The 11,206-nt window shown below is 40.7% G+C and overlaps 1 pseudogene across 1 annotated transcript; it reads left to right on the top strand.

Annotated features, from left to right (window-relative positions):
- Positions 1-1,582: 1,582 nt before the first annotated feature.
- LOC308239511 (FUN14 domain-containing protein 1-like) lies at positions 1,583-5,412 on the top strand (annotated as a pseudogene). The gene is made up of 2 exons: positions 1,583-1,818; positions 5,376-5,412. The product of its transcript is annotated as an FUN14 domain-containing protein 1-like (transcript).
- Positions 5,413-11,206: the final 5,794 nt, after the last annotated feature.

The raw sequence follows: 11,206 nt of genomic DNA, 5'->3' as shown, positions 1-11,206 counted from the left end.
GGACAACCTGCCAGGTTCTTCTTTAGGCTGCATATAGCTTCGATTATGAAGTAAAGAACCAATGTTGTGTGCTTGCTTGGCTGAAGGCTTGAGTATGCTCCATCTTTTACCTCTCCAATCACACAAAACTTGGCTTTCTCCCCAGTAGAAAACAGAGAGGAAGAGGCCATGCACGGGGTGTTATTGGCCATCCTGTCCCTTCCCCAATAAAGTAGGGGCCATAGGGCCTGGCCTACATTTTTGGGTGCTATAACCCATCCTTGGGTATTTTTAATATTCTTTTCTTTCTGTTTTTTTCTCATCATCTTTGGGTTTTAAAGTATGATAGTCAGCTGGATTTTAGAGTAAAACTTATGTGTTAAATGGGAACAAGAAAACATTTTCACCATGAATATCAGACTATTGGAACCATGGAGTTGCCCAGATCTAAGTCGTGATAGATCTGCCATTCACCCAGATAGCCCAAAAGTGGGACCTTGGAAGGTCTGAAGTCAGGGTGGCAAATCTGGGAGAGAATATGCTGTTAGAACTGCACATATTGGAAAGAAAGTCAAATATATGCGGCATTATGTAAGTCTACCACATTGAGAATGTCTGAAGTTGTAAATCAGATGTCATTTAAAACATAACCTCCTGCTGAGCTGGTGTTGCTCAGTGATTAAACATCGACCCATGAATCAAGAGGTCAGCAGTCGATCCCCGGTCAGGGCACATGCTCAGGTTGCAGGCTTGATCCCCAATGTGGGGCATGCAGGAGGCAGCCGATTGATGATGTTTCTCGCCCACTGATGTTTCTCTCTCTCTACCCCTCTCCCTTCCTCTCTCTCTCTCTCTCTCTCTCAAAAATCAATAAAAACATATTTTTAAAAAACATAACCTCCACAGATGTCCAGTTTCTTAAGATATTACAGTTGTTCCTGGATGGGGACAGAGGTCTTGTGACAGACATGCCTGCATTCACTCAAGACCCCAGGCTCCACCAGGGCCATTAGTCCCTGGGACTGAGCAGCCTCTGTGAGGCTGGCAATAATATAGGCTTTAAAATCGCTGACAGGGAACACTTGCTACCAGAAACATGATCAAGTAGTGAGAAGTAGCTCTTAAGGTACCAGATCAAAAGAGTTTGATCGTGATTAGAGATGCCAATGACATGGGACAAGAGTGGAAATTACAAGGATGGAGCATCGACCTTCAATACAGGCCACTGGCGGTATAATGGCAACTCATACCCCCCTCCCCAAGAGTATGAAAGTGATGATGACTCTCACGAAGTGTTGGATTTATTTTTTTTCTTAAATATATTTTATTGATTTTTTTACAGAGAGGAAGAGAGAAGGATAGAGAGTTAGAAACAGCGATGAGAGAGAAACATCGATCAGCTGCCTCCTGCACGCCCCCCTCTGGGGATGTGCCCGCAACCAAGGTACATGCCCTTGACCAGAATCGAACCTGGGACCCTTGAGTCCGCAGGCCGACGCTCTATCCACTGAGCCAAACCGGTTAGGACCAAAGTGTTGGATTTAAGTAAGTATGCAAGAAGACACCACCGGTGGAACTGTGTTTGGGGCCACAGTCTGGACCGATGGTAGAAAAATACTCAGCAGCCACCCAGATTGTAATGGGTGGAGTGACTGGCCAATGTGTGGGACTGTTGTTCCAGAAAGCTGGAAAACTTGCAGCAACCGCAATAGGTGGTAGCTTTCTTCTCCTGCAGATTGCTAGCCACAGTGGCTATGTGCAGATCGGCCGGAAGAAAGTTTAAAAGGGTGTACACAGAGCAAGAAGACAGATTAAGAAACAAGCAAAATGCCCTGACCAGTTTGGCTCAGTGGATAGAGCGTCGGCCTGCGGACTGAAGGGTCCCAGGTTCGATTCCGGTCAAGGGCATGTACCTTGGTTGCAGGCACATCCCTAGTGGGAGGTGTGTAGGAGGCAGCTGATGGATGTTTCTCTCCCATCCATGTTTCTAACTCTCTATCCCTCTCCCTTCCTCTCTGTAAAAAATCAATAAAATACTTTTTTTTAAAAAAGAGAAGGCAGCATGTGAAATCAACAACATATTTGAAAAGGAAACAGAATTTGATGACAGAACACTGTGATATCCAGCGGATTTGTGGGAGGCTTTGTGCTAGGCCTTGCATCTTAAGGATGTGAGTGTTCTGCCACAGTGGAGTCCGGAGTGACAAGAAATAACCAGCTGGACAATATCACACTCAAACCTCAGCATTTTGCCATCTGAAGTTTGGCCAACTGCTATCTGCTGTAAAACAACCTATATGGTATGTGTGCAACAGTATCCTGAGCTGTCATTTGTTCAAAGCAGGTGTTCTTTATTGTGCTTTACGGTATAGTGCCAATAATTAAAAATGGGTATGATAGCTGTAGCATTAGGGCTGACTTTAAAAAAAAAAAAATACGTTTGCCGAAACCGGTTTGGCTCAGTAGATAGAGCGTCGGCCTGCGGACTGAGGGGTCCCGGGTTCGATTTCGGTGAAGGGCATGTACCTTGGTTGCGGGCACATCCCCAGTGGGGGGTGTGCAGGAGGCAGCTGATCGATGTTTCTCTCTCATCAATATTTCTAGCTCTCTATCCCTCTCCCTTCCTCTATGTAAAAAATCAATAAAATATTTTTTAAAAATACGCTTGCAATAAACTGAAAAACTGTAATGCCCTTCTGTGAAAGGATTTAGAAATAGAATTATTAAAGATATTAAACAGATTTAATAGCAATTTTAGATTGTTTTTCCCTGCAATTATCAGTTTACTTATATAATAACTGTAGTAAACAGTTTCAAGGAAGGCTCTTCTAAGGAAATATTACATGTTTAAAGCTTTTCTTTCTTTTTTTGGATGTCTGTGGTTGCAAATATATATATATATAATGAAGCATCAATTGACTCCCATGTTAGGATTGTTCATGGACCTAAGTTACCAAATTGTTTGTTTGATTTTGAGAGCTGCCTCATAGCCCTACAGAGAATAGCAGAATGGACAATGGCTGCTATTCATTTGCCCAATTTGTCAGTACATGTTGGTGAGAAGGAGAAAAGGCCACTACCTCAGACTGGAACAGCTAGGACAGCACCCCCTGCTCCCCCCGCCCCGCCCCCCGCCCCGCTCACCGGGGAAGAAGACAGCAATGTTAGAAGGGCCAGAAGCACCAGGAGCAGAGGTTACACATCGAGTTGTCTGGGGAACTTTTGAAAAATACTGATGCCTGGGCCCTTCCCGCCGAGATTCAAGTTCAGTTGGCCTGGGCTGAGGAATTTTTTTTATTTTTTTTTTTATTTTTTTTTAAATATATTTTATTGATTTTTTACAGAGAGGAAGGGAGAGGGATAGAGAGTTAGAAACATCGATGAGAGAGAAACATCGACCAGCTGCCTCCTGCACACTCCCCAGTGGGGATGTGCCCGCAACCAAGGTACATGCCCTTGACCGGAATCGAACCTGGGACCCTCCAGTCCGGAGGCCGACGCTCTATCCACTGAGCCAAACCAGTTAGGGCCTGAGGAATTTTTTTTAAAATAATCCCAGGTAGCCCTGACTGGTTTGGCTCAGTGGATAGAGCGTCAGCCTGCAGACTCAAGAGTCCCAGGTTCGATTCTGGTCAAGGGCATGTACCTTGGTTGCGGGCACATCCCCAGTAGCGGGGTGTGCAGGAGGCAGCTGATCGATGTTTCTCTCTCTTCGATGTTTCTAACTCTCTCTCTCTCTCCCTTCCTCTCTGTAAAAAATCAATAAAATATATTTAAAAAAAAATAATAATCCCAGGTAAATCTGATGTGCAGCTGGAGTTGAGAACCTCTGACCCAGATTAAGGGTTTGTAATCCTAATTTACAGGCAAGATTTTTTAAGCCATTTTAGACTTCGTGGCAATCTTCCGAATTCTCACCACTGAAGCGAATCGGAGGCAGACAACAAGGTGACCATAGCGGGTCTCCAAAAGCACAAAGAAATCGTAAAGCTCCCATTTTGCACATGACATAGAGCAGAAACTGGAGCGCGCCACTCCGTGGCTCTAAGGCTTGGAGAAGGAATGACAATGAGCTCAGGCCCAGCCTGGCATGGCCTCCAGGATGCCAAAAAAGTAATTAAACTCATGCCAGCAGGAGAAGGATGGAGACTGAACTGGAAAAGTAGCCCCTGGGTGCCACTATTAAATCCCAGGAGTCTCTTTACAGAAACCTTCAAATACTTCCTTGGGAAAGTGTAACCGGGCTGTTTGTTATTCACAGCTTCCCCTCACTATGTTCAGTTTCTAAGGGAGAAAGATGCTTCTTAATGTGGCAGCTCTTGGGTTTTCCTTTGTGGTGGAGAATCCACAGTTAATGTATAGGAGATTTTTTTAAAAATGTAAAGACCATAGAGATTCCACGTTGGAAAAAGAAGAACAACGAGGGGGGAGGAGGGGGAGTGGAGAAGAAGCCGTATGGACTAGATAGTAGAGGGGATTTGAGAGAGCTGGAAAGTGATGGTGGGAGAGATTTTCAGAGATCTGTTGCCAGCAGCGTACTGGCGAAGCAGCAGTGGGGAGAAGCAATAGTTAAGATGTTAGATAGGCATTAAAAATGCATTTCCTCTTCGCTTTTTCTCAAGAAACCAAGTGGAGCTGTAAATTACTCATCGTGGATGTTGGCTGCTGACCTAGATTTCTTTGGATGGACGCCTCGCAGTAACTGGATCACATGAGGCCCTGACTTAAATTAAAAGTATTAAGAGTAGATACAACACAGAGCAAGTGAGTTCAAATTAATTATTAATATTTGGAGAAAGATTAGAGAGGCTATCACATTTATAAAGCAAGAACTGGTTGTTAAGAAACAAACTAATTTTAAGATTTAAAAAAAAAACAACAACTCTCTCACCGTAGAACAAGTTTTTCTCAGTGGTCTTCTTAGAACACAGTGTAAAGGGGAACAAAAGAGCTAAACACGTGAAAGTTAAGAGAACAAGGACAGAAGCATCAGCATTGGTCTAATGCAAGTTCCAGAGTGGCTAAAGAGAATAGAGGGGAGAAAATAATAAAAGAAATGAGATCAAAATTCCCCAGACGTAAAAACAGACACAGTTTTCATATTTAAAGAGTCAATCAAATGCCAAACAGGATCAGTTTAAATTTTTTATCTGAATCTATTACGGTGAAATAGCAGAACACCAAGAATAAAGAAAAAAATCCTTCACATTGCCAAAGAGGAAAAACATCTTGCCTTCAAAAGAAATAGAATGATACTCTGCTCAGAATTCTCATCACTGCCTCTAAACGCTGTAGGAAAGGAAAGAATGTAGCTTCGACCATCAAGAGTAAAAACAGAATAAAGACATATTCAGACATGCAAAGACTCAAAATTTACCCTCCCAAACCCTTTTCAGGAATTTGGAGAATGTGTTCCAGCATGTTAGTGTGTAAGCCTAGAAAGAGAAAGACATAATATTAAAGAAACAGCACGTATAACGAGGAAAATAAGAAGAGAAAATAATTTAAGGACGGCAGCTGCACAAATAGACCTGGAGGGGTACCAAGCCAGTTGAAACAGGGGAAGGAGGCTCGGCTCCCAGAGAAAATGGTTTGAGAATAAAATCCAACCAAGCAAATGCTGAATCAAAAAAATAAAAATAAAGAGCTCAAAAATGGCTGGTGAAGAACATTGTATCTATATAAATGTAGCACTTGCCCTAAACCACGGAAAGTTGTGATTATAAAACAGAATGCAAATTTCAAACACCTTGATGCAGTAAAATGAAGCATATAACAAAAACAAAAAAAATGAAAGGTAGATTTTCTATTTCTGACAATAGTGGACTAACTCGCTGCATACCAAGTCTCAGCAAGTACAACCAGAAAAACGAGGGAAGGTATTTTTTAAATCTGTTTGAAGGTATCAGAGCCAATTCAATGAGGGCTTTGAGAGCCAAGATTTAAAAAAGAGATGAGAAACACACAAAGATGAGACCAACGTTCGTTTCTGGCTGCTTTTCCCTTCAAGGCATTTACTGATTCTAAAAAAGCAGCTGAAAGGCTGAGAAGCTTAGCAGAGGCGATGACTCATAGACCGAGGAGCTGAGCAGTGTTTCTAATAGTCTCAGAGGGATAGGGGGGAAATTAAAAGTTTAGGGTCCACCAAGGAAAAGAGGCTCTGATAAACACTCCATATTTTCAACTGGAATCTCAAAAGGGCCATATATTAGAAATAAGGATAAATCAGAAATGAATAAGCCCTCCAAAAGACTTACTCCCAGCTTCAAATCAGTTCAATCCCTGGTTATATTAAGGAGAACTGAATCAGCTGCCAGCCTAAAGCTAAAGTAAAACTATTCTACAAGAAAACACTTTACAGAGAATCAAATTATCTCCGTAATTTTTCATGCACAATGTCAAACACGCCATCAGAAATTATTAAGAGGATTATGGCCAAGATGGAGTAAGAGGATCAAATTTACCCTCCCACTGAAACAACCAAAAGATGAAAAAGCTGAAACCGGTTTGGCTCAGTGGATAGAGCGTCGGCCTGCGGACTGAAGGGTCCCAGGTTCGATTCCGGTCGAGGGCATGTACCTTGGTTGCGGGCACATCCCCAGTGGGAGGTGTGCAGGAGGCAGCTGATCGATGTTTCTCTCTCATCGATGTTTCTAGCTCTCTATCCCTCTCCCTTCCTCTCTGTAAAATATCAATAAAATATGTTTAAAAAAAAAGATGAAAAAAAAATAATATGAAGCACTGGGTTACAAGACACTAGACATTAGGGCAACAAATGACAATAATGGGGAAAGCTGGGAAACAAACAAATGAGCCCTATGATCACCCCAACTACTGCCTTCGGTTTTAGGGTCACAGTGCAGGGAAGGGGAACCCAGGGATAGATAGACTGGCAACCTCCCGGAATTGAGGAGACAACTGAAAATCTGGGGAGATCAAAATAGCTAGAATCTGCAGGAATGACTTCCAGAGAGGAGAGACCTGCAAAAGAGAGGACTCCAGCTATCCACAGAGGGTCCCCCTTGAGTATTTAGAGTATTTAGCAGAGATCTCAATAGGGTTATGTTACAAAATGCCCAAAGCCAGAGAAAGAACCGAGTGAAGAGATTAGAGGGAACAGTACTAGTCCTCAGAGTTTACCCAGGGCCAAGAATACTGCCTGTTCCCACTAAACAGACTGGACAAACTCAAAATTCACAGGGAATTTGGCAGAGGACTCAGAAGAATCTTGGGTCAACTGGGGAGATAATTAACCCTAGACTAAACATTGTTCTGGTTCTGTCTAACAAATCTTAAAAGCAAGACCTGAGAGGATCAGATTGTTTTCCAAAGTAACTTAACTGTGTCACAGAATAAGGCTCAAGAATGTTTCTAGAAATACAAAATTAGATAAATGGTGATGGAAAAAATCCAATTTAAAAAGAACTACACAATTATCCATCACTTGACTAAGTAAAATGCACAATGTCTGGTGTCCAATTCAAAATTACCAGACGTGCCACCCTGGCCAGGTTGCATTGTTGTCCCCTGCACCAAACGTTTGTGGGTTGGATTCCTGGTCAGGGTACATCCCTAGGTTGTGGGTTCAATCCCCGGTCAGGGAGCATACGGAAGGCAACCGATCAATGTTTCTCTCTCTCTCTCTCCTTTCCTCTCTCTCTAAAATAAAAAAAGCCCACACACACAACATATCCTTGTGCGAGAATTTTTTTTAAATTACTAGGTATGCAAAGAAGCAGGAATGTACAACCCAAAATGAGGGAGGTGGAATCAATCAATCAAAGCAGCCCCCAAATGACACACATATTAGAATTAGTGGACAAGAACATTAAAAGAGTAATGGGAGTATTTCATATACTCAAAAAAGTTGAGATATGGAAGGTATTCTTTAAAAGACCCAAATTGAGCTTCAAGGAATGTAAACTGCAAAATCTGAGATGAAATTATACCAAATAGGATAAATAACAGATTAATAATAGCCCAAAATTTTCCAAATATGATGAAAACTATAAACTCACAGATCCAAGAAGCTCCATGAATTCCAAGCATGAAAAACATGAGAAAAAAATATATATGGCACATCATAATCATATTGCTCAAAACCAGTGATCAAGAGAAAATCTTAAAAGCAGCTAGACAATAAAAAAAATCACAACAGAAAAACAGCACATTTGTTTTTGGAACAATGCAAGCAAGAAGACAGTGAAGAAACATCTTTAGAGTATTTAAAGAAATCAACCTAGAATTCTATACCAAGTGAAAATATCTTTCAAAAATGAAGGGAAATATAGACTTTTTCAAATTTACAAAAGCTGAAAGAAGTCATCACACAATGTGTGTTTTTAATTTTAAAAAAATGTTTTTAATTTAAAAAATTTTTTTAAATTCTCACCCATGGATATGGGGTGTGTGTGTGTGTGTGTGTGTGTGTGTGTGTGTGTGTTTTAGAGAGAGAGAAAAGGAGATAGAGAAAAAAACATTGATCGGCTGCCTTCCGTATGCTCTCAAATTTTGGCTATTATTAATCTGCTTCAATAAATGGTGCTGGGAAAACTGAATATCCACGTGCAAAAGATTGAAATTTGACATACTTCTTATTCCATACACAAAAAATTAACTCAAAATGGATAAAAGACCAATGTAAGACCTGAAACCATAAAACTCCTAGATGAAAACACAGAGAAAAGCTCTTTGACATAGGTCTTGGCAATGACTTTTTGGATATGACACCGAAAGCACAGGCAAAAAAGAGCAAAAATAAACAAATGAGACTACATCAACCTAAAAAGATTCTGCACAGCAAAGGACACCGTCAACAAAATGTTGCTACCTATGGAATAGGAGAAAATATTTGCAAACCACATATCTGATAATAGGTTAATAGCCAATATATATAAGGAACTCACACAACTCAAAAGCAAAACAATCAATAACCCAACTTAAAAATAGACAAAAACCTGAATAAACATTTTTTTCCCCAAAGAAGACATACAAATGACCAACAGATTCATGAAAAGGTGCTCAGCATCACAAATTATCAGGGAACTGCAAATCAAAACCACAATGAATCATCACCTCACACCTGTTATAATGGCTATTATAACAAAGAAAAGACATGCTGGTGAGGATGTAGAGAAAAGAGAATCCTTGTACATTCTTGGTGGGAATGTAAATTGGTGCAGACATTATGAAAAAGAGTATGGAGGTTTCTAAAAAAAAATTAAGCCCTAACTGGTTTGGCTCAGTGGATAGAGTGTCGGCCTGCGGACTCAAGGGTCCTGGGTTCGATTTCAGTCAAGGGCATGTACCTTGGTTGCGGGCACATACCCGGTAGGGAGTGTGCAGGAGGCAGCTGATCGATGTTTCTCTCTCATCGATGTTTCTAACTCTCTGTCCCTCTCCCTTCCTCTCTGTAAAAAATAAATAAAATATATTAAAAAATAAATAAAATAAAAAAATTAAAAGTAGAACTACCATACGACCCAGAAATCCCACTTCTAGGTATATATCTAAAGGAAACCAAATCAGTATCTCAAAGAGATATCTGTATTCCCAGGTTCATTGAAGCATTGTTCACAATAGCCAAGATATAAAAACAATCTAAGTGCCTATAATAGATAAATAAAGTAAGTGTTGTATATATAAAAAGAGATTGTCAATTTAAATGAAAATACCTGCCAATCTAGAATTCTGTATCTAGCAAACGCATCATTCAAGAACAAATATGATACAGAGACATTTTTAGACAACTGAGAAAATTTGCCACCAATAGACCTGTAATAAAGAAAACTCTATAGAGTATTCTTCAGGCAGAACAAAAATGATAACAGAGAAAATTTCAGAGAAAAGAAGAGCAACAAAAACATATGTGGGTAAAAATGAACACTCACTTATATACTAAAATAGTAATGTCTTAGAGCAGTGGTCGGCAAACCACGGCTCGCAAGCCACATGCGGCTCTTTGGCCCCTTGAGTGTGGCTCTTCCACAAAATACCACGTGCAGGCGCGCACGTACATTGCAATTGAAGGAGTACCCTAATTAAGTTAATAACAATGTACCTACCTATATAGTTTAAGTTTAAAAAATTTGGCTCTCAAAAGAAATTTCAATCGTTGTACTGTTGATATTTGGCTCTGTTGACTAATGAGTTTGCCAACCACTGTCTTAGAGGGTTTAAAACACAGAGAGAATTAAAATGTATGACAACAGTAGCATTTAAATTGGAGGAACTAATGTGGTTAAGGTGTTCTATAGTCCTTACATTTTCTCAGAGAAATGTAAAAGTACCAAATAACATTTGACTGATAAGTTAAGGAACCATGTTGTAATGTCCAGAGTAACCATTATTTTTTAAAATATATTTTTATTGATTTCAGAGAAGAAGGGAGAGGGAGAGAGAGATAGAAACATCAATGGTGAGCCGAAACCGGTTTGGCTCAGTGGGTAGACCGTCGGCCTGCGAACTGAAGGGTCCCGGGTTCTATTCCGGTCAAGGGCATGTACCTTGGTTGCAGGCACATCCCCAGTGAGAGGTGTGCAGGAGGCAGCTGATCGATGTTTCTCTCTCATCGATGTTTCTAACTCTCTATCCCTCTCCCTTCCTCTCTGTAAAAAAGCAATAAAATACATTAAAAAAAAAAAAAAAAACAAACATCAATGGTGAGAGAGAATCACTGATTGGCTGCCTCCTGCACGCCCTCTCCCCCCCCCCCCCCCGCCCCATCCGGGGATCTAGCCCACAACCTGGGCATGTGCCCTGACTGGGAATCGAACCGTGACCTAGTTCATAGGTCGATTCTCAACCACTGAGCCATGTTGGCTGGGCATTAAAATGGTAAAAGAAACTTCTTTTAATCTGCAGACTAACAGAAGGGGGGAAATGGGGTAGTAAAAAACAATAAATATAAAATTAAGCAAGTAAGTAGATGAAATATGTGTCTAAATTTACTCAACAATCTTGGCATCACCAAAGGTGGGAAACACCAGATCTGTGCCTAATGATGTGATGCAATATGAAGCATTCAGCACCACCTATGAAGTCTTCTTGCCAAAAGAATTGAATATGAACCTAATCAAGGCTTGACATCTAACTACCCCATTACGAGAAGCATGAGCAATAGAAGAACAAGTTAAATGGCATTGCAAGGAAGCGAACAAATACAATTTGTGAGACATTCCATACTACAAAAGGCCTGGTTTCTCTGAAAAATCAATTTCATAAATAA

Source organism: Plecotus auritus (genome assembly GCF_963455305.1).
Source record: "Plecotus auritus genome assembly, chromosome: X".
Taxonomy (NCBI): domain Eukaryota; kingdom Metazoa; phylum Chordata; class Mammalia; order Chiroptera; family Vespertilionidae; genus Plecotus; species Plecotus auritus.
The sequence above is the reverse complement of the archived record's forward strand: the minus strand, read 5'-3'. Positions and strand labels throughout refer to the sequence as shown.